Source organism: Lactuca virosa, chromosome 6 (assembly GCF_052849685.1).
Source record: "Lactuca virosa cultivar CGN04683 chromosome 6, Lactuca_virosa_CGN04683_v6, whole genome shotgun sequence".
Taxonomy (NCBI): domain Eukaryota; kingdom Viridiplantae; phylum Streptophyta; class Magnoliopsida; order Asterales; family Asteraceae; genus Lactuca; species Lactuca virosa.
Window position 1 is genome coordinate 81,097,102 of NC_136431.1, and position 26,534 is coordinate 81,123,635.

The window sequence follows — 26,534 nt, forward strand, 5'->3', positions numbered from 1 at the left end:
TTGTTGTGTTTACCCAAAGTAATATCATATGGATGTGCCTAATCATCTAGGAGTTATAGTTGTCTGCTAATGAAGGTCCTTTAAGAAAGATCCCTCTAAATCGTCATATTAGGATTAGTAAGTGACGATAACGGGAGTGGGGTAATAAGGATATTTGAATGTTGAAGAATATATAGTTAAAGATTATAATATTGTGGGTTGAAAACCCTATGTACTCATCAGGTTTTCCAACTCAGTTTCTTTGCATCACAGGTAATTATATATAGAATGTATTTGCTGAGAGATTCAAGGGATGTAGACTATTAGTGTAATTAAACGTAGTACCTCTTTGTTTATGCTTATGTTTCTATATTGACGCTGACATCCCGAGTTTTATAAATAAACCACACTTCTTCGAAAATGCTTTGATAATAATATTATCATGTTTTTGGGACAAATTCCTCATAATTAATCCTTTTAAAAGAATACTTTGATTTAATAAACATAAACAAATCGGTCTTTTTTGGTCGTAAAAATGAGGATGTCATAGTTACGCCCTGCGTACTCCCAGGAACGTCAACTTAATCATTAAGTGCTTAATATAGAAATATATCACGTCCAACTCTCAGATCTAGTCTTAATAAACATCCTAAATGATAAGGCTCCAAACTTTATGCCTTTACATGGCTTATCAAGGCTCAAACACAAACCCTAACCTTATAACCTCCTCTAAGGATCTCAAACTCATTCATGTATGGTTGGATATAGCCAAGGTACTATTTTTATGACATAATACACTCAAATACATATGGAAATGCACTCTACAAGGTCTAGAGTAGCTCATACTCAAATGGACCAAGATAATGCAACCAAAAAGGCCATAAACTTGACATCCTAGCTAGATCTAATCAAAGAAGTATAAAGGTAAAAAGTTTATACCTTCTGGAGAATGCTTATGAGATGTAATTTGTAGATCCACGAGGCTTGAAGTTTCCCAAGTGGTCTACAATGGAATCCTTCCTTCAAAGATGAACACAAAACACTCAAATAACTCAAAAACTCACAAATAGACATTAGGGTTTCAAGAGGTGGGTATGAAGGGATGGAGGCTAATGGTAAGAAGGTCCTCAGGGGGTTAGAGACCTCAAATAGGGCTCAAACCCCTGAAATTAGGACGTGGGCTTTGGATAAGTACGCGCTGCGGACACAGACCTACGCCCCGCGTAGGTTATCAAAACCCCGTCTCCAAGTATCCTTCTATATAGCGTGTAGTAGGCTATCTACGCCCTATGTAGATCAAAACCCAACACTTAAACTTAACAAACAAGAAAGGAATTTACCTGCATGGACCGAGTGTTACAATTCTCCCCCACTTGAATCAAACTTTGTTCTCGATGTGCGATGTTACGAATAATTTAGGGTAATGCTCCCGCATATCTTCCTTGGGTTCCTAAGTCCACTCAGAACCCTTCCGATGCTGCCAATGGACCTTGACCAAAGGTACCACCTTGTTACGCAAGGCCTTCGTCTTCCTGTCTAGAATCGCTATCGGCCTCTCCACATAATTCAGGTGCTCATCGACTTGAATGTCATCCAAATGAACTACCACCGAATCATCAACCACACACTTCCGAAGCTGAGAAACATGGAAGGTGATGTGAATCTAACTAAGCTCCTCAGGAAAATCCAATCGATAGGCTACCTTTCTAACCCTTGCCACTACTCGTAATTGTCCAATAAATGGGAGACCCAACTTGCCCCTCTTCCTGAAGCGTATAACACCCTTCCAGGGTGATACCTTTAGCAAAACCATATCCCCAACCTGGAACTCTAACTCTGATCATCGTATGTTGGCATAACTCTTCTGTCGGCTTTGGTTTGTCTGCAATCTCTGCCTGATTTGTTGGATGAGCTCTGTAGTCAAAAGGACTACCTCAATCCTACCCGTGACCCTATGGCCGATCTCTCCCCAACAAATTGGTGTACGACACATTATTCCATAGCGAAACTCGAAAGGTGGTGCACCAATACTAGAATGATAGTTGTTATTGTAAGAAAACTCATCTAGGGGAAGATAGGAGTCCCTACTCCCACCAAAATCAATGACCCAAGCCCTCAGCATATCCTTGAGTGTTTGAATGGTCCGCTCACTTTTTCCATCAGTCTGAGGGTGATAAGTTATGTTGAAATGTAGCCTTGTACCCAACTCCTCGTGAAACTTCTGTGAAAACAGAGAAGTAAATTGCACATCACAGTAGGAGGCGATAAAAACTGGAACCCTGTGGAGATCAACGATCTCGTGCACATACAAATCGGCTAATTTCTTGGCCGAAGAACTCTCTTTGATGGCGAGAAAACGGGCACTCTTGGTCAAACTATCGACAATGACCCAGATCGCATCTAATCCCTTGACCGTCCTTGGCAACTTGGTGATGAAATCCATGGTGATTTGTTCCCATTTCCACATAGGAACCTCTAAGGGCAACAACTTTCCATGCGGTCTCTGGTGCTCAACCTTGACCATCCAACAAGTCAAACATCTATCCACGTACCATGAAGTATCCCGCTTCATACATGGCCACCAATAACTAAGTCTTAAGTCCCGATACATCTTTGTGGTTGGGTGAATCTAGAACCTGGACTTATGAGCCTCCTCCAATACTATCTTCCGGACCCCGTCATTGGTACCCATACCCGACCACACCAGGTCAAAATTCCACGACTATTGGTAAAAAATTTGTCAATATCACCTTGATCCTCTCATGCTTCCAATTTTCCTTCTTGAATCCCTCGACCTGAGCCTCCCTGATCATTTCTAGAAGTTGGGAGTCGATGGTCATTCTCAAATAATGCTCTCGGGATGGATTACTAGTCGCCTTGCGAGTCAAAACGTCGGCGACCACAATGAACTTCCTCAGATGATAGAGAATCTCACAATCATAATCCTTGACTATGTCAAGCTATCTGCATTGTCTCATGTTCAGATTCGGCTGGTCCGGAAAATATCTCAAACTCTTGTGATCAGTGTAGATGGTACATCGGACCCCATAAAGATAATGTCTCCATCTATTGAGGGCGAAAATCACAACCCCCAACTCCAAATCATGCGTCCGATACCTAGCCTCATGAGGCTTCAACTGCCTGGATGCATAAGCTATGACTCTACCCCGCCGCATAAGTACCGCCCCTAAATCCATGATCGACACATCACAAAATACCACAAAATCCTCAACGCCCTCAAGAATAGTCAATACCAGGGCCTCACATAACTTCCTTATCAAAATCTCAAATCCAGTCTGCTGCTCAAGTCCCCAACAGAAATCCACATTCTTCTTCATCGGGCGGGTCAGAGAAACAACAATCTTGGAGAAGTCCAGAATGAATCTCTGATAATAACCAACAAAATCCAGAAGACTCCTAATCTCATATAGGTACTTCGGAACCTCCTACTGCATTACTGCCTTAATCTTGGCCGGATAGACCAGAATCCCGTCTTGATGGACGATGTGTCCCAGAAACCAGACCTCTCGTAACCAGAACTCACACTTGGAGAACTTGGCATAAAGCCTCTATTGTCTCAGAACCCCAAGCAACTCTCTAAGATGCTCCCCATGCTGCTCTTTGGTCTTGGAGTAGACCAGAATATCGTCAAAGAAAACAATAATTGAACGGTGCATCGGCCTGCATACCCGGTTCATCAAATCCATGAATGTTGCAGGTGCATTGGTGAGCCCAAACGGCATCACCACGAACTCGTAATGACTATAATGAGTTCAGAATATTTTCTTCTCCACGTCCTCCTCCCTGACTCTCATCTGGTGGTAACCCGACCACAAATCAATATTGGAGAACCAAGATGCACCCTGCAACTGGCCAAAGAGGTCATCAATCCTAGATAGTGTCTAACAATTCTTCATTTTTAAATTGTTCAACTCCCAGTAGTCTATGCACATACGATGAGACCCATCATTCTTCTTCACAAACAAAATCGGTTCTCCCTAGGGTGAAATGCTCAATCAGATAAACTGCTTTCCCAATAGCTCATGAAGTTGGGAGGATAAATCCTGCATCTCTGGTGGTGCGAGGCAATACGACGCCTTAGCAATCGAGGTCGCCTCACAGGAGGCACACCGGGTAAATCCTCCAGAAATACATCTGAAAACTCTCTGACCACTGGCATATCTAAAAACGAAACTCTCCCCTCCTCCCAAGTGTCAACCACATATGCGAGATAGCCCAAACACCAATGTTGAAGATATTCCCGAGCCCTGGTAGTGGAACAAAAGGCCGAACCAACCTTGGTACTCTTGCCATAAATAGGAAGTTCTCCCTCACTTGGGGTTTGAACTATCACGAGCTGTCTCTCGCAGTCAATCATGGCGTCAAATCTGCTTAACAAGTCCATCCCAATAATCATGCACACATTCCCCATAGGGATGGGAATCAAGTCAATCGGGTAAGACACCCAAAAAATCTCCACAGTACAATCCCGAAAAACACTCGAAGCTGCAACCCCGTGTTCATTGGCGATAGATGTAACACCCGTGTTTCTCTCTATGCATTAATAAGAAGATGTAATAATTAGGGTCAAAAATTGTAACTTATTTGATATAATAAAGGGAAATTATTTGAGTATTATGTGTAATTATTTGTAGTATACGTGCGTACGACGATATAATAAAATAAGAATAAAATACGCGACCAAAATAGGAAAATAATTAGACCGAATACCCTCGATGAAAATTGAAGCAATCATGACAAGGATTCCGCGTAGATAAGGAATGCTTAAATCAGACTTATAATGAAGATGTTATGATCTGTTGAAGTTTCACGATTCGACCCGATTCAGCAGTACGCGTCATAAAAATTAAATCTTTGTTAGGTTGCTTTTTAGCCTTAGTGACCTAAACAAAAGTCATACTAATCATTAAACCCAGAGCGTGCATATAAAGAACGTCCAAATCTGACTTCATTAGAGGAAGTTGTGATTTTTCTAAGATTCAGCGTAACAGTAGACAACTCAGATATCAAATTTTAAATCGGTTCATTGTTATCCAAAACAATCTAAACGAGAGTTGAAGATCTCATTAATAGGATTCCAACGATAGTAAGACAGTAAAAAACGGACATCGGATGACAAAGTTATGCATTTTATACGGGCTTTCACAATCTAAGACTGTGTAAATTAAATACATTTAAAATTAGTCGACGGAGTCTAAACGAAAGTTGTAGACCCCGTCGATAGCTACGCGTGGATATAAATAACGACAATAACAGAGCTCGTATAAAGAAGTTATGCAATTTTGAAGTTTGAGATTTGTTGCACGCGTATGCACCTCACGCGCGACCTTCTAGAAGCCAGCCACATCGCCCCTGTAGAAATCCGCCACGTGTTAGCGCACCTAAGGAGCTACGTCGACCCTATACGCGGCATGCATGGCCCTTACACGGTGCACCTGGTTGCTGCTCAGCCTATAAATAGAGGTCATGCGTTCATTCTTCTCCACACCTCTCCAAATCAATATTTCTCAAATTCTACTTCTTTGGTCCAAATTTTTCAGAGAGTTTAGAGTATTTTTGGCAAGTTTAGAGGTCCATAGGAGTCCGGTATCCAGTAGCTATCAGGCTAGAGTTCTGCCAGTGCAATTTCTGGACTTTTGTCTAGGCAATCTCTATAAGTTAAATTACACTCTATTTTATTCTAGTGTAATTTATATTTAAATTCATAGTCGTTGTTATGTATTTATAAATAAGATTTCCCAGTAATTCGAATGTCACATTACTGATTGATCTACTTACGGGGATGATGTGTAGGTTGGATTTAGTGAGGTGTTTAAGTGGGATTTCCAAACAGTATACTATGTATACCAAACAAACCCTACCTCCAGTATGATCCTACCTAGTTATCCCTTATATGCTATAGATCAGTAGACTTTGGAATTAATGATGGATCTAGGGTATCTTTATTCATAAGGAATATTAGGCTAAGACTTAGAGATAACTGAACCTAGATAAGCAAAAGCCAAGTGCTAAAGCGAATCGCTATCCAACTTTCCACTCGTCCACTTTAACAAGTGAGTACATAGTTACTTTCATCTTACACATAGATATAAATTATTTAAGATAATTACATGCTATAGGTGCCTATTATATATGTTCCTGATATTTATGCTAGATGAACGATTTATACATGTTTTACTTGGTTTAACTATATATGTATTTTTATACTTATAAATATATTGGGTAGAGATGGTTAGATAAAAGATGATATAGATGATGAGAGATGAAAGATGAAATAGATGATGAGAGTCCTTGACTTTAAAGATGAGCTAGTCGTCTAGTGGAGTATAGATGATGACCATAGACTATTCTAGATAGTCCAATGGAACGCTAGCAGGCTCGCAACCTGTAGGTGTTTTTGAACTAAGTGTTCACCAGGTGTACCCCATCCCACCATAGTTGCCTTATTGACATATACTGCTAAGGAATCCTCTAAGAATTATTGTCTATCCTGAACATGATCCTTAAGATAGGTCCCCTGAATTAGATGCTTTAGGGACAGAAAGTGAGGATAACGTGAACGGGTAATCGGGTTAAATGTTTTGATGAAAATATATAATTAAAAGAATTTAATTGTTGTGGGTTCAAAACCCATATATACTCACTAGGCCCCCAAGATTAACACACTCAGTTTCTTATGTCACAGGTAGAGGCACGAGAGCAGAGGTGCGATGATTGATGAGAAATTTATGGGTTATAGGCCAGTAGAATAACATATGTTTGTAAGGCATGTATTATTTCCGTTTATGCTAATGTAATGTATTAATGATGACATCCCATCGTTTTTAATATAAATAAAATACATTTCTTCGGAAATGCTTTGATAATATATTTATCATATTTTTTTGGAACAAATTACGCAACATCATTCTTCAAAAATGATACTCTGATTTTAAATAAGCATAAATAAATCGATCTTTTCTGGCCGTGAAATTGGGGATGTCACAATGGAGCTCGCAACGGACACTCCAGATCCATAATAGTCATGAAAAAATCTCCACTGAAGGACTAAGAAACATAAGACCGACTCCCACCCGAGTCAAAATACACAAGAGTAGGCAAATAATTCACTAAGAAGGTACCTATCAAAGATACAAGAATAAGCATATATGAAATAACTGAACATAAAATAAATGAATACATACCAATAATGACGTCAGGTGCCGCCCTGGCCTCCTCTGCTGTGAGCTGAAAAGCACAACCCCTGGCCTTCCGGGCCTCAGCTCTCCTCTGGCGTCCATCTGTAATCCTCAAAGTAGCTGGTTCTGGAGCCAGCACTAGTCTTGCAGCGAGCATGGGACTGTTGGTCTTCATATGGCTAACCTGATCACAGTGGTGGAAAATTATGGTGCTCGGAAATGGGGCCTCCTGAAGACAATCCCTAGTAATATACCCCTACTCGCCACATTTGTGGCATGTAGTAGCTGATTGACAAGCTCCCTCATGCATTTTCCCGCACTTGCCACAAGTGCAGCCCCTCTGTCCTCCAGATCGTGAATCAGTGGGCTTAAACCGCTTCGCTGCTAACTGCATCTGAACCAAGGTCTGCCTCTTCTCTCTAGTTTGGGTCTCAATCTCAATCGATCACCTCCGAGCGAAAGATTGCAGCTCGGAGAGAGAACTATATCTCTGGGTCGATAAAAACTCACGGATCTCCATCTTGAGAATGCTCAAGTAACGGGACATCTAAACCTGCTCCGAAGCAGAAAATCGAGGCAGAAAAGGGCTCTATTTGTAAGCATCTTTATGATCTCTGTCACCAACTCGGTCGTCTATCTTAGCGACAGATACTCCCAAGCTAACCTATACCTCTCAACCAATGGAACGTATCCAATATGGAACATCACCGTAAATTTCTCCCAAGTCACTGCGGCTTTCTCTGTAGGAGAATAGGCACCGGTCACCAGCTTCCACCAATCCTTTGCTCCCAAGCGAAGAATGTTCAAGGAAAACTTGATCTTCTAGTTCTCTAGGCACGAGCAAGTAAAAAAACAACCCTCCACATAAGATAGCCACCTTATAGCAACAATCGGGTCCTTGGCCTCATCGAACTTCGGGGGCTTCGTGTTGTTTATGTAATATCCCGACTCCTAGGTATGAATTCCAAGAATTTTTTATTCATCATTTAAGACCTACTCGACGAGATGTAGGCCCCAAATCGTCGTGTAGAAACTGATCAGGCCGTGTGGTTTATGGGACCTACTCGACGAGTTGGAGGACCCCAACTCGACGAGTAGGAGCTGAATGGGACAACCCTAATTTTTAGGGTTTGCACCCTATTTAAAGGACTTAACCCGCATCCTTTGGCCTCCCTTATCACCTCATTACCCAGAGAAGGAAACCCTAGCCGTTCTTTACTACTTCCTTGTGTGTGTGAGCTTAGAAGGTCATTTTGTGCTCTTTTGGAAAGGTTTTGAAGCTTGAAGAGGTTGGAGAAAAGGGAGAAGCAGTAGATCCAACATCTACTCTGTGTTAGCAACCATTTGGAGGTAAAAAGACTTTACCTTGGCTTTCCATTTCCTAGATATTCCCTTATGCAAGAATGTGATATTTTCTAGTGCAAAATGGCGTCATTCTTGGATTTGAGCTTGTCCATAGGTGGTGGTTTCAGATCTGGACACCTCTAGGCCTCCATGAACATAAAGTGGTCGACTTTATCTAGTCTTGGCCCTCCTCCATGCCGTAAACCTCCTATTAAGCTTACTTTTAGTGTTTTAATCCCTTTGAAGCCTTGCATGCACGTAATTTAGCAACTTTATGTGGTATCACTGTTCTAAGAGGCTAGATCTACAATTTGGGGCCTTGGAGTCGATTGGAAAGGGCTGAACACGTTAAGACAGGAAGAACTTGACGAGTTGCATGGCCAAATCGATGAGTTGATTAGGGTTTAACCGCCTTCTGGATATTAAGTGAACTCGGTGAGTGGGTGAGATGACTAGGCGAGTTGACAAGAGTTTTCTCGGACTTCTAAACAACTGGAGGAACTCGACGAGTTACTAGATGCACTCGACGAGTTGGGTTAACATGGATTGTTGACTTTGACTGTTGACTGTTGATTTTGACCATGGTTGACCAAGTTTGACTTAAGGGTATTCTGGTAATTTGGATCTTGATGGAATTGGTCCTATGGGGGTTGTAGGTGTTTGAGTTTGGAGCTGTGATTTGAGAGCTTGATCTTTTCAGTTCAGTTCAACATTGTGAGGTGAGTTCTTCTCACTATATCAACAGGGTCTAAGGCACCAAGGTTAACCCTTTTTGGATTGTATCCTGGTTATATGATGATGCTATGTTAGTGATCTGTTAGATCTATATCCTGGTTATAGGATTAATGCTATGTTAGTGATCTGTTAGATCTGTGTCCTGGTTATAGGATGATGCTATGTTTAGTGACCTGTTAGATCGGTATCCTGGTATATAGGATGATGCTATGATTAGTGATATGTTAGATCTGTATGATTATCTGTACATGCTAGCTAGAGTATGATATTATGTGTTATTTGTATGATTCGAGGTGGGTTGAGGAGGTCTTGCTTTGTGCTCTAGGCCAACATACCCAAGGCGGCCCGGATACACTTCAGATCCATCCGGGCATACTAGTCAGGTCGAAGGCCCGGAAAATGGTCCGGACAGGCTGAAGGGCCAATAGGGCGAACCAGACATGCTGAAGGTTCTGGGAGTGGGCCAAATAGACTGATGGCCCGGTGAGGGCGGTCCATTCATATTGTAGACTCTGAGAGTGGGCCACGATAGGCTGATGGCCCGGTGAGGGCGGTCCAGTTATAATGTAGACTCGATATGCATGTTGTTTGCTATGATATTGTTTTGATTGTATGGTGTTGGTATTTTGGGGGAAATCACTAAGCTTCGCGCTTACAATTGTTGATTTTGTTTTAGGTACTTCAGATGATCGCTGGAAGGCGAAGGCTTGATCGTGCACCTCCTCACATTTTATGATTTTTATTTCTAGGATACTCTGATATGAAACTACTTTGAAAACATTTAGTAATAAATAATGCTTTTTGAATGCTTGAAAAAGTTTTAAATTGGCTTTAATTTTATGGATGTTACAAGTTGGTATCAGAGCCTTGGTTTGAGTGAATTGGAGGAACACTCATGTGAATCCAGTCTCAAACTAAGGAAAAAAATTTCAAAATTATTTTCAAATGGTTTTCAAAGTATTAAAGGAGGATGCAAAGTGTACGATCAGCCGGAGCCAGTAAGTAGACCCCAAAATACATTACGGTTATTTGATATTGTGATATGTTAGAACAGCATGATAGTGAAAGGCTAGGGATCTTCATGAATTGCATGATAAAATTGCCTAATTATATGATGCCTGATAACCTAGGGTTTTCCTTATATGAAATTGCATCATTACTGTACTTACTTAGTGTATGCATCACGGTCGTATATAACTAAGATCTTATAGCCTAAAAATGTTTGGTTTGGCCTTATTTCCTGTTCTTGTTTGATGAAGGGCTTAGGATAGGATCAGGTATTCGAAAGCCTATGCTTATGTATGGCTAGCATACACGAGTGTCGCAGGGTTGGTGGAAGTTTCATGGATAAGTTATGCGGGGTCAGTCGGCCAGTTACGAGATATTTAGCCTTCCTATAGGAGTGAGGATTGAGCGCTAGCCTATGCTTATGTATATTGTTAGGGCGTTGTGATGATACTTGAGACAAATATGGGTCGGTGCGGAAGGTATTATGGGCCCGTACTACTGAAAGAATAGTATCCATACGCGTAGCAAGGAAGTCACAACCCCTGGGGATTTGTTGGGAGTTGGTTCCCCGTTATTATGTGGAATGTCTGATATCTTCCTGGTATATTTTCAGCATGGTGGTTACCAGGCGATTTGTGACTGGATCCGGGTCGAGATCAGGAGATGGCGGTCAGGGTGGACCAGTAGTGCCCGAGACCATTGGTCAGATGAGACCGGATGAGTTGGATGCCAGGATTAGGGAGATATTGCATGATGAGGTTGCAACACTTTTTCGGGTTCAGTTACTGGAGATGTTTGGGTCTATCAAGACCGTTATAGTTGAGTACTTTGATGAGCGCTATGAAGCCATTGCTGAGACGGTTGCTGCTGTAGCTTCAGCAGCTGTAGCAACTGCAAGTGGTGGGGCCAGTCGGGCTTTCCAGTACCAGGACTTCGATAACATGAAGCCCCCAACTTTTGATGGGACTCAGGACCCGGTCATAGCCATAAGGTGGCTATCTGACATTGAGGGATGCTTTTTCACTTGCTCATGTCCTACTGACCAAAAGGTTAGGTGTGCTCTGAACTTGCTGAGGTCTGGAGCAAAGGACTAGTGGAGATTGATGATTGGGTCGTATTCTGACGAGCAGAGATCTGCAGTGACATGGGATCAGCTCAGGGAGATGTTCCGTTCCCTCTACATTCCCCAGGTCGAGCGAGAGCGGTTGGCTCAGGAGTTTTTGGAGCTGAGACAGGTTACAGAGTCGGTGACAGAGATCACCCGTATGTTCACAGAGAGGGTGATGTTTTTATCGGAGTTTTCTTCCGAGCAAGCTCATATGACTCGTTATCTGAGCATGCTCAAGACTGACATCAGACAGTTTGTTGGTACTCAACGATGTGATAGGTTATTAGAGTTACAGAAGGCCGCCAGGCGGCGTGAGCTTGAGATTGAGCTGTAGTTAAGAGAGGAAAGGCAGGCCCCGACACAATCACATTCGGTGCCGAAGCGGTCTAAGACCACCGATTCTAGGTTTGGAGGCCAGCGTGGCCGTACTTGTGGAAAGTGCGGGAAGGGTGATTCAGGAGCTTGTCGATCAGGTAGTGGGTACCGCAAGTGTGGTAAGGAGGGGCACATTGCGAGGGATTGCCGTCAGTTAGCGCCGGTTCAGGATATAAGGATTTGTTACCACTACAATCAGGTTGGTCACGTGAAGACCAACTATCCAATGCTAGCGCCCAGGCCGGCGCAGGCTCCAGCGCCGGCTACACTGAGGATTACTGACAGGAGTCAGGGTAGAGCAGGGACCCCGAGGGATCAGGGACGCACCTTCCAGCTCACAGCCGAGGAGGCCAGGGCAGCACCAGATGTGGTTGCTGGTATGTTTCTATCCGTATATTGTTGATTATATTTATTTTATGCTTATATGTGTTTCTACCTATGTTAGGTACGTTTTTAGTGAACTCCTTACTTGCTATGGTATTGTTTAACTCGGGGGAGAGTCGGTCTTTTGTCTCGCAATATTTTAGTAGGGAGTTCGGTTTGCCCTTAGGAGAGCTAGAGTGTCCATTGCGAGTCTCCATCGCCAACGAACACGAGATCTCTGCTTCTTCAGTCTATCGAGGTTGCGTTCTGGAGATCTTCATAGTATCTTTCCCAATTGACCTGATTCCGATTCCCATGGGGGAGGTTTGTGTGATAGTGGGTATAGATTAGCTCAGTCGCTTCGGTGCCATGATCGACTGCGAGGGTCAGTGTGTGGTAGTTCAAACCCCAAGTGGGGGAGAACTGGTTATCTACGGCGAGGGCACCAGGTTGGGTTCATGGTTTTGCTCAGCCTCCAGGGCTCGGCAGTACATTCAGCACGGGTGAGCGGATTATTTGGCGTATGTGGTGGATAAGCAGGTTGTGGATCAGGTCCCAGTTTCAGAGGTTCCAGTCGTCAGAGAGTTCGCTGATGTGTTTCCGGAGGAGTTACATGGAGTGCCTCCGGAGAGGCAGGTCGAGTTTAGGATCGACCTTGTGCCAGGTGTGGCCCCTATCGCCAAGGCGCCGTACCGATTGGCACCACCTGAGATGTAGGAGCTGTCATCTCAGTTGCAGGAACTGCTAGGTAAGAAGTTCATCCGCCCGAGCAGTTCTACGTGGGGACCGCCAATTCTCTTTGTCAAGAAGAATGATGGTTCACACCGGATGTGCATCGATTACTGGGAGTTAAACAAATTGACGGTGAAGAACCGTTATCTACTTCCACGGATTGACGATCTCTTTGATCAGCTACAGGGAGCATCTTGGTTCTCCAAGATAGACTTGAGGTCCGGGTACCAGCATGTCAAGGTTCAGGAGGAGGACGTGGAGAAGACTACATTATGAACTCGTTATGGACATTACGAGTTCGTGGTGATTCCGTTTGGGCTCACCAACATACCGGCAGTATTTATAGACCTGATGAATCAGTTATGCTGAACGATGCTCGATCACTCGGTTATTGTGTTCATAGATGACATCTTGGTGTATTCCAAGACCAGAGAGCAGCATGAGGAGCATCTGTGCGAGCTACTGGGAGTTTTGAGGCGAGAACGTCTTTATGCCAAGTTCTCGAAATCTAATTTTTGGTTGCGAGAGGTTCAGTTCCTTGGACATCTCGTTAACCAGGAGGGGATTTTGGTTGATCCGGCCAAGATCGAGGCGGTTATGCAGTGGGAGGTTCCAAAATCTCCCTCGGATATCAGGAGCTTCTTGGGATTGGCAGGGTACTACTGGAGATTCATACAGGATTTCTCCAAGATTGCAGTACCCCTCACTCATCTGACGAGGAAGGGCGTGGATTTCCGGTGGGGCCCTGAGCAGTAGACAACATTTGAGAGCCTCAAACAGCGACTTTTCAAGGCTCTAGTCTTGACCCTCCCTGAAGGAGTGGAGGATTTTGTGGTTTTCTGTGATGCATCTATCATAGGACTGGGAGCGATCCTCATGCAAAGAGGACGAGTGATCGCCTATGCATCGCAGCAGTTAAAGCCGCATGAGACAAGATATCCCACGCACGATTTAGAGTTGGGAGCGGTGGTGTTCGCTCTCAAGATTTGGTGACATTATCTCTATGGGGTCCGCTGTACCATATACACGGACCACAAGAGTTTGAGACATATCATGGATCAGTCGAACCTAAACATGAGGCAGCGTAGGGGGATAGACGTAGTCAAGGATTATGACTGCGAGATTCTTTACCATCCGGGTAAAGTGAACTTGGCGGTCGCCCTAAGCTGCAAGTCGGCTGGATCTTCTATTCCAGCGACGTGTATGAGGATATCAATGGATTCTCCACTTGTGAGTTTGATCAGGGAAGCTCAAGCTAAGGTTGTACGGCACGAGAACTGGAAGCTGGAGAGAATTAGGGGTGAGATCACCAGATTCGTGCATGATAGTCGGGGATTGCTGACCCGTTGTGGTCGGGTGTGGGTTCCGATGTCGGGTGGGTCAGACAGATTATGCTGGTGGAGGCTCATAAATCTCGTTTCTCTATTCACCCGGGAGCCACCAAGATGTATCGGGATCTAAGTTTGAGTTACTGGTGGCCGTGCATGAAGAGAGAGATCGCCTGGTACGTCGAGAGGTGCTTGATCTGCAGCATGGTCAAGGCTGAGCATCAGAGGCCGCATGGCAAGCTACATCCTCTAGAGATTGCCATGTGGAAATGGGAGCAGATCACGATGGATTTCATCACCAAATTGCCGAGAACGAAAAAGGGCTTCGACGCTATTTGGGTCATCGTGGATCGATTGACCAAGAGTGCTCATTTTCTAGCCATTCGGGAGAGTTCATTGGCCGAGAAGTTGGTCGATGTATATATCTCCGAGATCGTTGCTCGCCATGGGGTGCCAGTCTCTATCGTTTCAGACCGTGATGTTCGGTTCACCTCCTGTTTTTAGCAGAAGTTCCACGAGGAACTGGGCACGTGACTACATTTCAGTACAGCTTATCATCTGCAGACGGACGGCTAGAGCGAGCGGACCATTCAGACCCTGCATTATTGACTTCGATGGGAGCTGGGACTCCTACCTACCCCTTGCAGAGTTCTCCTACAACAACGGCTTTCACTCCAACATTGGTGCTCTACCTTATGAGCTGTTGTATGGACGGAGATGTCGTACCCCAGTCTGTTGGGGTGAGTTTGGTCACAGTGATGGGTCAGACCAAGGTAGTCCTGAAGACTATTGAGATGATACAGCAGTTCAGACAGCGGTTGCAGACTGCTCAGAGTCGGCAGAAGAGTTACACCGACCGACACCGATATGAGTTGGAGTTTCAGGTTGGTGATATGGTACTACTGAAGGTCTCACCCTGGAAGGGTGTGATTCGCTTCAGGAACAGGGGAAAATTAGGTCCCCGATACATTGGGCTATTCAGGATTGTTGCCAGGGTTAGCAAGGTGGCGTATAAACTGGACCTTTCGGAGGAGCTCATTCAGATTCACCACACTTTCCACGTTTCACAGTTGCGGAAGTGCTTATTAGACGAGGATATGGTGGTGTAATTAGACGATATTCAGGTCGATGAGCCCCTAAATTACGTGGAGAGGCCAGTGGCCGTTGTGGAGAGGAAAGTGAAGGTCCTTCGAAAAAAGGAGATACCTTTGAAGAAGGTACAACGGCAGCATCAGAAGGGATCCGAGTGGACTTAGGAGCCGAAGGCCGAGATGCATGAGCATTATCTGGAGTTGTTCACAGAAGCAGACTTCAAGGACGAAGTCTAGTTCAAGTGGGGGAGAATTCTAATATTTCGACTCCTAGGTATGAATTACAAGAATTTTTATTCATCATTTAAGACCTACTCGACAAGTTGGTGGCCCCAATTCATCGTGTAGAAACCGATAAGCCTGCGTGGTTTATGGGATCTACTCGACGAGTTGGAGGACCCCAACTCGACGAGTAGGAGCTGAATGGGAAAACCCTAATTTTTTGGGTTTGCACCCTATTTAAAGGACTTAACCCGCATCCTTTGGCCTCCCTTATCACCTCATTACCCAGAGAAGGAAACCCTAGCCGTTCTTTAATACTGCCTTGTGCGTGAGAGCTTAGAAGGTCATTTTGTGCTCTTTTGGAAATGTTTTGAAGCTTGAAGAGGTTGGAGCAAAGGTAGAAGCAGTAGATCCAACATCCACTCTATGTTAGCAACCATTTGGAGTTAAAAGTCTTTACCTTGGCTCTCCATTTCTTAGATCTTCCCTTATGCAAGAATATGATCATTTCTAGTACAAAATGGGGTCATTCTCGGATTTGAGCTTGTCCAGAGGTGGTGGTTTCAGATCTGGACACCTCTAGGCCTCCATGAACATAAAGTGGTCGACTTTATCTAGTATTGGCCGTCCTCCATGCCCTAAACCTCCTATTAAGCTTAGTTTTAATGTTTTAATACCTTTAAAGCCTTGCATGCGTGTAAAGTTAGCAACTTTATGTGGTATCTCTGTCTTACGAGGCTAGATCTGCAATTTGGGGCCTTGGAGTTGACTGGAAAGGGCTGAACTCATTCAGACAGGAAGAACTTGACGAGTTACGTAGCCAACTCGACGAGTTGATTAGGGTTTACCTGCCTTCTGGATACTGAGATCGGTGAGTGGGTGAGATTACTCGGTGAGTTGACAAGAGTTTTCCTGGTCTTCCGAACAACTGGAGGAAATCGACGAGTTGGGTCAACATGGACTGTTAACTTTGACTGTTGATTGTTGAATTTGACCATGGTTGACCAAGTTTGACTTAAGAGTATTCTGGTAATTTGGAACTTGATGGAATTGGTCCTATGGTGGTTGTAGGTGTTTCAGTTTGGAGCTGTGATTCGAGAGTTTGATCTTTTCAGTTCAGTTCGACATTGTGTGGTGAGTTCTTCTTACTATATCAACAGGGTCTAAGGCACCAAGGCTGGCCCTTTTTGGATTGTATCCTGGTTATAGGATGATTTAATGTTAGTGATCTGTTAGATCTGTATCCTGGTTACAGGATGATGCTATGTTAGTGATCTGTTAGATCTGTATCCTGGTTATAGGATGATGCTATGTTTAGTGATCTGTTAGATCGGTATCCTGGTATATAGGATGATGCTATGATTAGTGATATGTATGATTATCTGTACATGCTAGCTAGCGTATGATATTATGTGTTATTTGTATGATTGGAGGTGGGTTGAGGCGGTCCTGCTTTGTGATCTAAGTCAACATACCTAGGGCGGCCTGGATAGATTGCAGACCCATCAGGGCGTACTAGTCAGGCCGAAGGCCCGGAGAACGGTCCAGACAGGCTGAAGGCCCGACGGGGTGGACCAGACATGCTGAAGGTTCTGAGAGTTGGCTAGATAGACTGATGGCCCGGTAAGGGCGGTCCAGTCATACTGTAGATTCTGAGAGTGGGCTAGATAGATTGTTGGCTCGGTGAGGGCGGTCCAGTCATGCTGTAGACTCTATATGCATGCTATTTGCTAGGATATATTTTGATTGTATGGTGTTGGTATTTTGGGGGAACTCACTAAGCTTCGGGCTTACAGTTGTTCATTTTGTTTCAGATACTTCAGATGATCATGGGAAGCCGAAGGCATGATCGTGCACCTCCTCACATTTTATGATTTTGATTTCTGGGATACTCTGATATGAAACTATTTTGAAAACATTTTGTAATAAATAATTGTTTTTGAATGCTTGAAAAAGTTCGAAATTGGTTTGAATTTTATGGATGTTACAACTGAAGTCCCGGTATTGCATCATCCCTCTCCCTTAGAGTCCTACATCAGCAATAACGGTAGTAGCTACGGCAGCAAAAACCTCAGTGATGGAAACATAGCACTCGTCAAACATCTTGATCATGGCAGTCTTAATAGACCCAAACGTTGCCTATCCTAGTTGGTGATCATCTCGCGAATCTCATCATCAGACAAATGTGGCCTCTCCGGACCGCCAACTTTTGATCCAGAACCTCTAGTGGTCGGCATACTAAAAAAGAAACCAAAATACATTAGAAAACCACAACTTATACTATTACAACATTAAGGGATTACTAAACCCTCAGGAGGGTTCATGACTTCCATATGCATACGAGTCCTGTGCTTCCAGTAGTACGAGCCCATAGTACCTTTCACACCTACCCGTATTTGTCTCAAGGGGTCCTCATAGACATCCCAGCCACAAGGCCCAATAGCTAATATATGCATACATCCTATACTTACTCTCTCAAGAGTGGCTAATCCTTCCTCACACTGGCCAACTACAAACCATACTCATTCATGGAACTTCAACTAACCTTGTAGCCACTCATGCATGCTAACCATACATAACACTGGATTCGATAGACAGTTGAATACTTGATCCTACCCTAAGCCCACAACCAGACAAGAAACAGGAAATAAGGCTAAATTAAACATTCTCAAGCTATAAATGTTAGTTATGTACAACTATGGTAATAATGTCGGTTCCATCTAGCATAACAAGAAATTCTTCTAGGCTATCAGGCATCATAAATTAAGAAATTCTATCATGTAATTCCTGAAGATCACTAGCCTACCAACTAGCATGCAATTATATCATATTATCAATACATGAAACAAGTGTGGGTATCTTGAGGGATACTTTCCTTAGCTCCGACTGATTGTAGACATCGCATCCTTCTTGTCAATCTTTTAGAGTTAATTTTTGAAAAATATTTTATAGATCCTTAGTTTGAGTCTGGAATCCCACAAGTGTTCATCCAATTCTCTCAAACCAGGGCCCTGATACCAACTTGTAACATCCCATAAATTGTGATAAAAGTTTCATTTTTAAAACCATATCAAAATCCATAAATCATACACAACATAGTTTCCAAAAGTCATAATCATAGATCAGAGTATCCCAAAATCATAGGTCAAATAAATATCAATGATGATGTTCATAATCAAGCCTTCACCTTCCCCCTATCATCAGATGTACCTGAAACCATAAAATCAAACCGTAAGCCAAAGCTTAGTGACTTCCCCCAAAATACCCCACACATAAACATATAACAACATGCATACTAGATCCACAGCCATCAGACTGGATTACCCCTGAGCCCATAACATAAGTCTGAATTGCCCTCCCAGCGCTCAGCTTATTTCTGGATTGCTCCTGAGCCCACAGTATAAGTTCGGTTTTCCCTCCCGCCCTCAACTTATGTCTGGATTACTCTCGGGTTTGTTGGCTTCTGTACAAAGCAGTAATGTCTCAACCTAACCGCACTATATCGACATATGCAACAGATAAACCTATAACCAACAAACAGATAGTCATGCAGATCAACCAGTCTAACATAACACTACAGCATAGCAACATCCTATATACGAGGATACATCATACAACCTAGTAGACGGGCATTGGTGTCTTCGATCCACGAGTATAGTGAGGAAAACTTACCTCCAGTATGAAAGATAGTTGAACTGATCACTATTCCAAACACTGTCTCTATAGATCAGCAATACCATAAGGACCCAGCCTCAATCTACTATTCAAATTACCCTAAAAGACCTGAAGTGAAACTTGGTCAAAGTCAAGGGTCAATGGTCAAAAAGCCAAAAGTCAACATTCATACCGAGTACGCCCAACGTACTAGCTCTACGCCCCGCCTAAGGGAAGTTATGCCCTGCGTACTCCTAAGAACTTCAACTTAATCATTAAGTGCTTAATACAGAAAGAAACCATGTCCAACTCTCAGATATAGTCTTAATAAACGTCCTAAGTGATAAAGCTCCGAACTTTATGCCTTTGCATGGCTTATCAAGGCTCAAGAACAAACCCTAACCTTATAACATCTTCTAACGATCTCAAACTCATGCATGTATGGGTGGATATGGCTAAAATACTATTATTTTAGACTTAATAAACTCAAATACATCTAGAAATGCAATCTACAAGGTCTAGAGTAGCTCATACTCAAATGGACCAAGATAATGGGACCAAAAAGGCTTAAACTTAACATCCTAGCAAGATCTAATCAAAGAAGTATAAATGTACAAACTTTATACCTTCTGTAGAATGCTTATGAGATGGAAGTTCCAGATCCACAGGGGTTGAAGCTTTCCAAGTGCTCTACAATGGAATACTTCCTTCAAAGATGAACACAAAACACTCAAATAGCTCAAAAACTCAAAAATGGAGATTAGGATTTCGAGAGGTAGGTATGAAGGGATGGAGGTTTATGGTAAGAAGCTCCTCAAGGGGGTTAGAGACCTTAGATAGGGCTCAAAACCCCGAAATTAGGGTTTGGGCTCTGGCCACGTACGCGCTGCTTATACAGACCTACGCCACACGTAGGTCATTAAAACCCCATCTCTAAGTATCCTTCTACGCAACGCGTAGAAGGCTATCTACACCCTACTTAGATCAAAATCCAACATCTAAACTTAACAAATAAGAAAGGAATTTACATGCATTGACCGAGTGTTACATAAAAGCTATTATAAAAGATCTATAAAATTGCATCTAACAAATCTCTCCACACTTAAACCTTACTTGCTTTTAAGTAATAAAAAGACTAAAAATTATAAACAAAATAGAAAGATGCAAATGACATAAAAAAGAACTTAGAATAAAAACATAAACATAAAAAATAAAAAAAATAAAAAAAATAAAAAAAAAACACTTAAAACTGAAAAATATGAAATGGAAATGACAAAAAAAATTCATTCTGTTTTTTTCATGATCAGACTTCAGATTGAGAAAGCTTCAATGAAATCACGGACTTAAACATTAGTCTCAATACTAGGGGTGAGGAAACCCGAACCAAGAAACCGAGAAACCGACCAAAAACTACGAAACCGAAACCGAAGAAAAACCAACGACTAGGGTTTGAAATTTTTAAAAACCGAAAAATCGGTTTCGGTTTCTTTTTTTACCTAGAAATCGACCCATCCAAACCGACAATCCGATCCATCAAAATTGACCCATGACATATATATATATATATATATATATATATATATATATATATATATATATATATATATATATACACACACAAAGGATAAAAGGCATAGTTCATTCAAAATTAGGGGTTGAATTGGTATGATACCAATTCGTTTTTCCTTAAACAGTGCACCGTACCTACTATAACTAATATAAAAAATTTGTTACCGATACCGTACCAAATATAATTGTTACCAATATATTTGGTTACCAACAAGTTTGGTTGACACAAATTGGTAATGGTATATACCAATTTTTTTTAATTTTCTAGTGCGAGTTTTTAAAATAAGAAAAAATATCGGGTAATTTTGACATTTAGTAAAGTAATTAGTTACGTAGTTCTTTTAATTTACAAAAGAATTCTATTGAAGTAATGTTTTCATTTTTTGCTTTAATGTGGTAATAACTATTGACTAATGCGACCTAATGACTTATATAATGTTCTCAAAACTATAAACAGTAATCTCAATTAACAGTTGAAATATACGATTTCTTATATATATATATATATATATATATATATATATATATATATATATATATATATATATATATATATATATATATAAATTGGTTGGTACAGTATTACCATAGTATTCAAAATTTTATACCACTATCGTACCAAGATTGCTCGATCGATATGGTACTACCAACCAAACATGTTGGTTTTCCGTGGTACGATTTTGACATCCCTATTCAAAATTGTAAATGAAAATCAACGATTGCTGCTTGGAATTAAAATCGAACGCATGAAAAACAAGTGATCAAATAAAAATATTTATTTTGTATATATAGTCAAGTTTCGATCTTCATATTGTGATTTTCATCATATCAATGTGTGCATGTGTCATGAATTAATGATGGTTGATGCATTTACTAATGATCATGACTAATTGAATGTGCAGACATTCATATGACGATTAAAAAAGAACTGATTGAAACAAAAATAAAAGGAAAAACTGTTGGACAAGAAGTTGCTACAAGTCGATTGGAAAATTCACTCCAACGCAAGCACACAGAAGCTCATATATTAACCACAGCTTTAGTATATGATAGTTTTGTTCATTTCAGGAAAATGGTTTATAACCCAAAACGCATGGGTTAAAACCTAGAACCCAAGAGTATATGGGTTGAACCCAAGAAACTGGAAAACAGCCAAAATCGACTCCAATACCCAAGAAACCGAACCAACCAGAAACCGACCCTATTGGGTTCTGATAACCAGAAATGGCCATTTTCGATTTGGGTTCGCTTTGGGTCCAAAACCGAACCAAACCGACCCATGCAAAATAACGGGGTACCAGGCCAGTAATCTGGGGAAACCCATTATCGGCCCGATACTCACCAGGTCGACGCTGCAAGCATTGCCACTTGTTTCAGGAAAATACGAATTTGAATATATTGTACACAAGCAACAGAATAATATCCCAAAAAATATGCCACATAGTACAAAGCAAAATAAAATAAGCAAGGAAAGGACAGAAAGTGCAGCCACTCGCAGAACCGGGTAATAGGTGAAGGACCGGTCTAAGAAATGGGCTTCGCTAACCACGGACAGCCTATAAATACCCCCGAAGACATGATAACCAAAGAGGTAAGTAAGGATAACACATATTCCTTAACACAAAAGCGACACCAAAAAGTCGCAATCTAACTTAGGCATCAGAGAGCTATGCCGGGGTCCAACCCTCGGTAAAGCAACACCAAAAAGTCACAATCTAACTTAGGCATCAGAGAGCTATGTCGAGGTCCAACCCTTGGTATGGCTGTCTGACCTAGTTAACGTTATTCTTATGCATCGTGAATTCCTGGACGCCTATTGGACGAGACCCTTTAGGGTGAAAGAGCTAAGCATGCGCCTGGAGTTCTACGTATCAACATTGGCGCCATCCATATAAAAAGGGCATCGAATTTGACAAACAAATGAAATACCCAATAGCTGGATAGTAAAGCAACACAAATGAACTACTCATTGCGATTAAAAGATACCAACCAACTACACAATTTGTTTAATGGAGAAACAGACCATATTCCCACCACGAGGAAGATGGACCTATACTTATATATGGTAAAATATGTGACATAGGCATTCATAGAATATACTCTGATAGTGGGAGTTCGACCGAAATCATGTATGAACATTGCTTCTCACATTTACCGGAGCAAATAAGGAAAATGATGCAACAACCAGCAGGGCATCTAACAAGCTTTGCGGGACATTTTGTTTGGCCAAAAGGAATATTGTCCATTCCATTAATTTTAATGGATCAGATAACACAAGCCAAAAACGCACAAACAATAGCCTTCATAATCGTACAATCAACATCACCATACAATATCATATTTGGGAGAAGTACAATGAGAAAGTTTGGGGCGATTGTATCGACAATCCACGACATCGTTCGATTTCGAACGAAAAGCGGATTTGGAATGATCTATAGTAAACCACCAATAGAATCCATTGCGATGGTGGAAAGTCGGGTGAGAACGACGGAGTTAGATACAGCACAAGCATATAACAGGTTAGAAGAAATCACAATCAATAGCAAATATGCTGACCAAGGAGTGTAGATAGGAGTAGGGTTAGCATGTGAATTAAAAAAATGGACTAACGATGATTTTAAAAGCAAATGATGACATATTCACGTGGGAGGTAGCAGACATGACAGGTGTGCCCAGACAACTGGTCGTGCACAAACTAAATGAAAAAGCAGGAAGCAAGCCAATTCGACAGGAAAAAATGGGGCAATCGAAAGACAAGAATAAAACAATAAATGACGAGGTCGAAAAATTGGTAAAAGCAGGAATAATACGGGAATCGCTTTTCCTATCCTGGGTAGAAAACCAAGTCTTGGTTAAAAAAAAGGAGATGGACAACAGAGAATAGACTTCACGGAATTAAACAAAGCTTGTCCAAAAGGCTGCTACCCGCTACCATCCATTGATGAAAAAATCGAGTCCTTGCATGAGCATAAATGGAAGAGTTTTTTGGATGCTTACAAAGGATATCACCAAATACACATGCACAGTGGGGATGAAGAAAAAACATCTTTCCACACACACACACACACAGAGGGACATTTTGCTATATAAGAATGCCATTTGGATTAAGAAACACAGAGGCAACATACCAGAGGTTAGCAGAAAAAGTTTTTGAACCACAGGTTGGGAGGAACATCAAAGTCTATGTGGACGATTTGGTCATCAAAAGTAGAAACGATAACGGTTTTCTGCAATACATAGTGGAAAATTTTGCAAACTTAAGAACTGCGAATATGAAGTTGAACCCCCAAAAGTGTATTTTTAGGACAGAGGAAGGAAAATTTCTAGGGCATGTCATCACAAAGTATGGTTTAAAGGCGAACCCCAAAAAGATAGAAATGCTACTAGAAATGTGGTCCCCAGGGACAATGAAAGAGGTACAAGCCTTAAACGGAAAACTGGCAGTATTAGGGTTGGAAAAGTCTACGGAGAAAACATACCCTTTCTATAAAACGTTAAGGAGAGTATTGGACAAAAAGAATTTTCGTTGGAAGGAAGAGGCCGAGAGCGCATTTTGTGAACTCAAAATGGCGCTAGTCGAGTTACCCACTTTGACATCACCGAACCCGGGCGAGGTCCTAACCATGTATTTAGCAGCATCCAGAATTGCAACCGGTGCAGTATTAATGGAAAACAAAGAATACAAACAAGTACCCATATATTTTGTAAGTCCTATACTACAAGGAGCAGAGATGGGATATTCAGATATGGAGAAACTGTCATTATGCCTAGTCAACGCAGCAAGAAGACTCATAAGATATTTCTTGGCACAAACCATCGAAGTACTCACAAATATCCCATTGTGTCAAGTGCAATTGAAATCAGAGAAGTTCGGAAGACTAGCTAAATGGAAAATGGAATTAGGAGAGAAGAAATCATTTTCAAACCACGAACCAGCATAAAAGTGCAAGCATTGGTAGATTTTATCACCAAAATAGCAGGTCAGAGGGAGTGTCGTCGACACTCGAATCAAATAGCAACATTAAAGAAACGAACGCAACACATAAAAATCAATGGAGATTATTTTCCGATGGATCCTCTAGTACAGAAGGTGCGGGAGCTGGCTTGATATTAACAAGCCCAACGGGGGAAGAGATAACCTGTGCGTTAAGATTTGACTTTCAAGTATCAATCATCGAATAGGAATATGAAGCACTCATCACAGGATTGCAATTGGATATTAAGATGGGGTGTGAACACATACACGCCTCTGTAGATTCGATGGTTGTTGCCAACCAGGAAAATGGTTTGTATGAAATTCGAGGAAGGAATTTAGCACAATATGTAGATAAAGTGAAAGCATTAACAAATCACTTTAAGAGCTTTGGGCTAGAACATGTGTTGAGGTCAAAAAACAAACATGCAGATGCATTAAGTAGGCTTACATAATCTACTTTCCCCCATTTATCCAAGAACATATTGGTAGAAATAGTACAAATAAAAGCAATAGAGGAGAAGTCGGTAATGTCAGTAATAACAGAAACAAATGAATGGAGGAAACCAATAAGGGAATACCGAACAGAGGGAAAGCTACCTTCGGATAAAAAGGAAGCTAGGAAACTAACGTTCAACGCACTATCCTTCGTAGTGGACAACAGAATATTATACAAAAAAGGGTATTTAACACCTTGCTTACGCTGTGTAAATGGAAAAGAGGCAGAATACATCATAAAAGAAATGCATGAGGGAGTGGCAGGAGCACGTGAAGGAGCACAGACAATAGTACGTAAAATATTGCGGATAGGGTACTATTGGCCAACTATGTATCAAGACAAAGAAGGGGTTATCTACAGTTGTGAAAAGTGCCAGAAACATGCTCCAATCCCAAGAAAATTAGCAACACCAATTATTAGAATCAGTAACCCCTGTCTTGTCATTCAATGGGGAATAGACATAGTCGGACCGTTGCCAGAAGCACCCAGGAAGGTAAAATTCTTAGTAGTAGCAATCGACTATTTCACCAAATGGGTGGAGGCAGAACCATTGGCCACAATAACAGGCCAAAATATGATCAAATTCTTTTGGAAGAAAATCATTTTCCGTTTTGGGGTACCGCATACATTAATCTTAGATAACGGAGCACAATTTGTGAATAACCCCTTCTGGGAGTGGTGCGAAGATCTCCGAATAAATCATAGGTTCACTACAGTAGCTCACCCAGAAGAAAATGGGGAAACTGAAGTCACCAATTGAAAATTTGTGCATGGCTTGGCAACAAGACTAAACAAGGCGAAAGGACGATGGGTTGATGAACTCCAAAGAGTATTACGGGCATACCGAACAACAGAATGAACGACAGCAAAAGAAACACCATATAGCTTAGTCTACGTCTCAGGAGCAGTGTTGCCATTAGAATTGATTATCCTCACAAATCGAACGACAAATCTAGATGTGGATAGTAATGATGACAACATAAGAACAAACCTGGATATTTCCATGGCACAGAGAGAGGTAGCCGCAATACGATAGGAAAATCATAAAAATCAAATGGAGAGTTATTACAACCAACAGGTCATAGGTCGTTGTTTGAAAGTAGGCGAGAAGGTATTACGGAACAATGAGGCCACTAGGAAAAAGTCGCAGGGAAAACTATGTCCAACATGGGAAGGTACATACATAATAAACGAAGAAAACAGTGACGGATCATACTGATGGGTTTTGAGCACTACATCATTCCTATGGTGTACATGCAAAACCTAAAGCTTTGGATCTAGTTTGTCTAATGAACATGCAATAATCATCCAAAGCCATAAACCCTAGATCTAGCATACAATAATCAAATTAACAT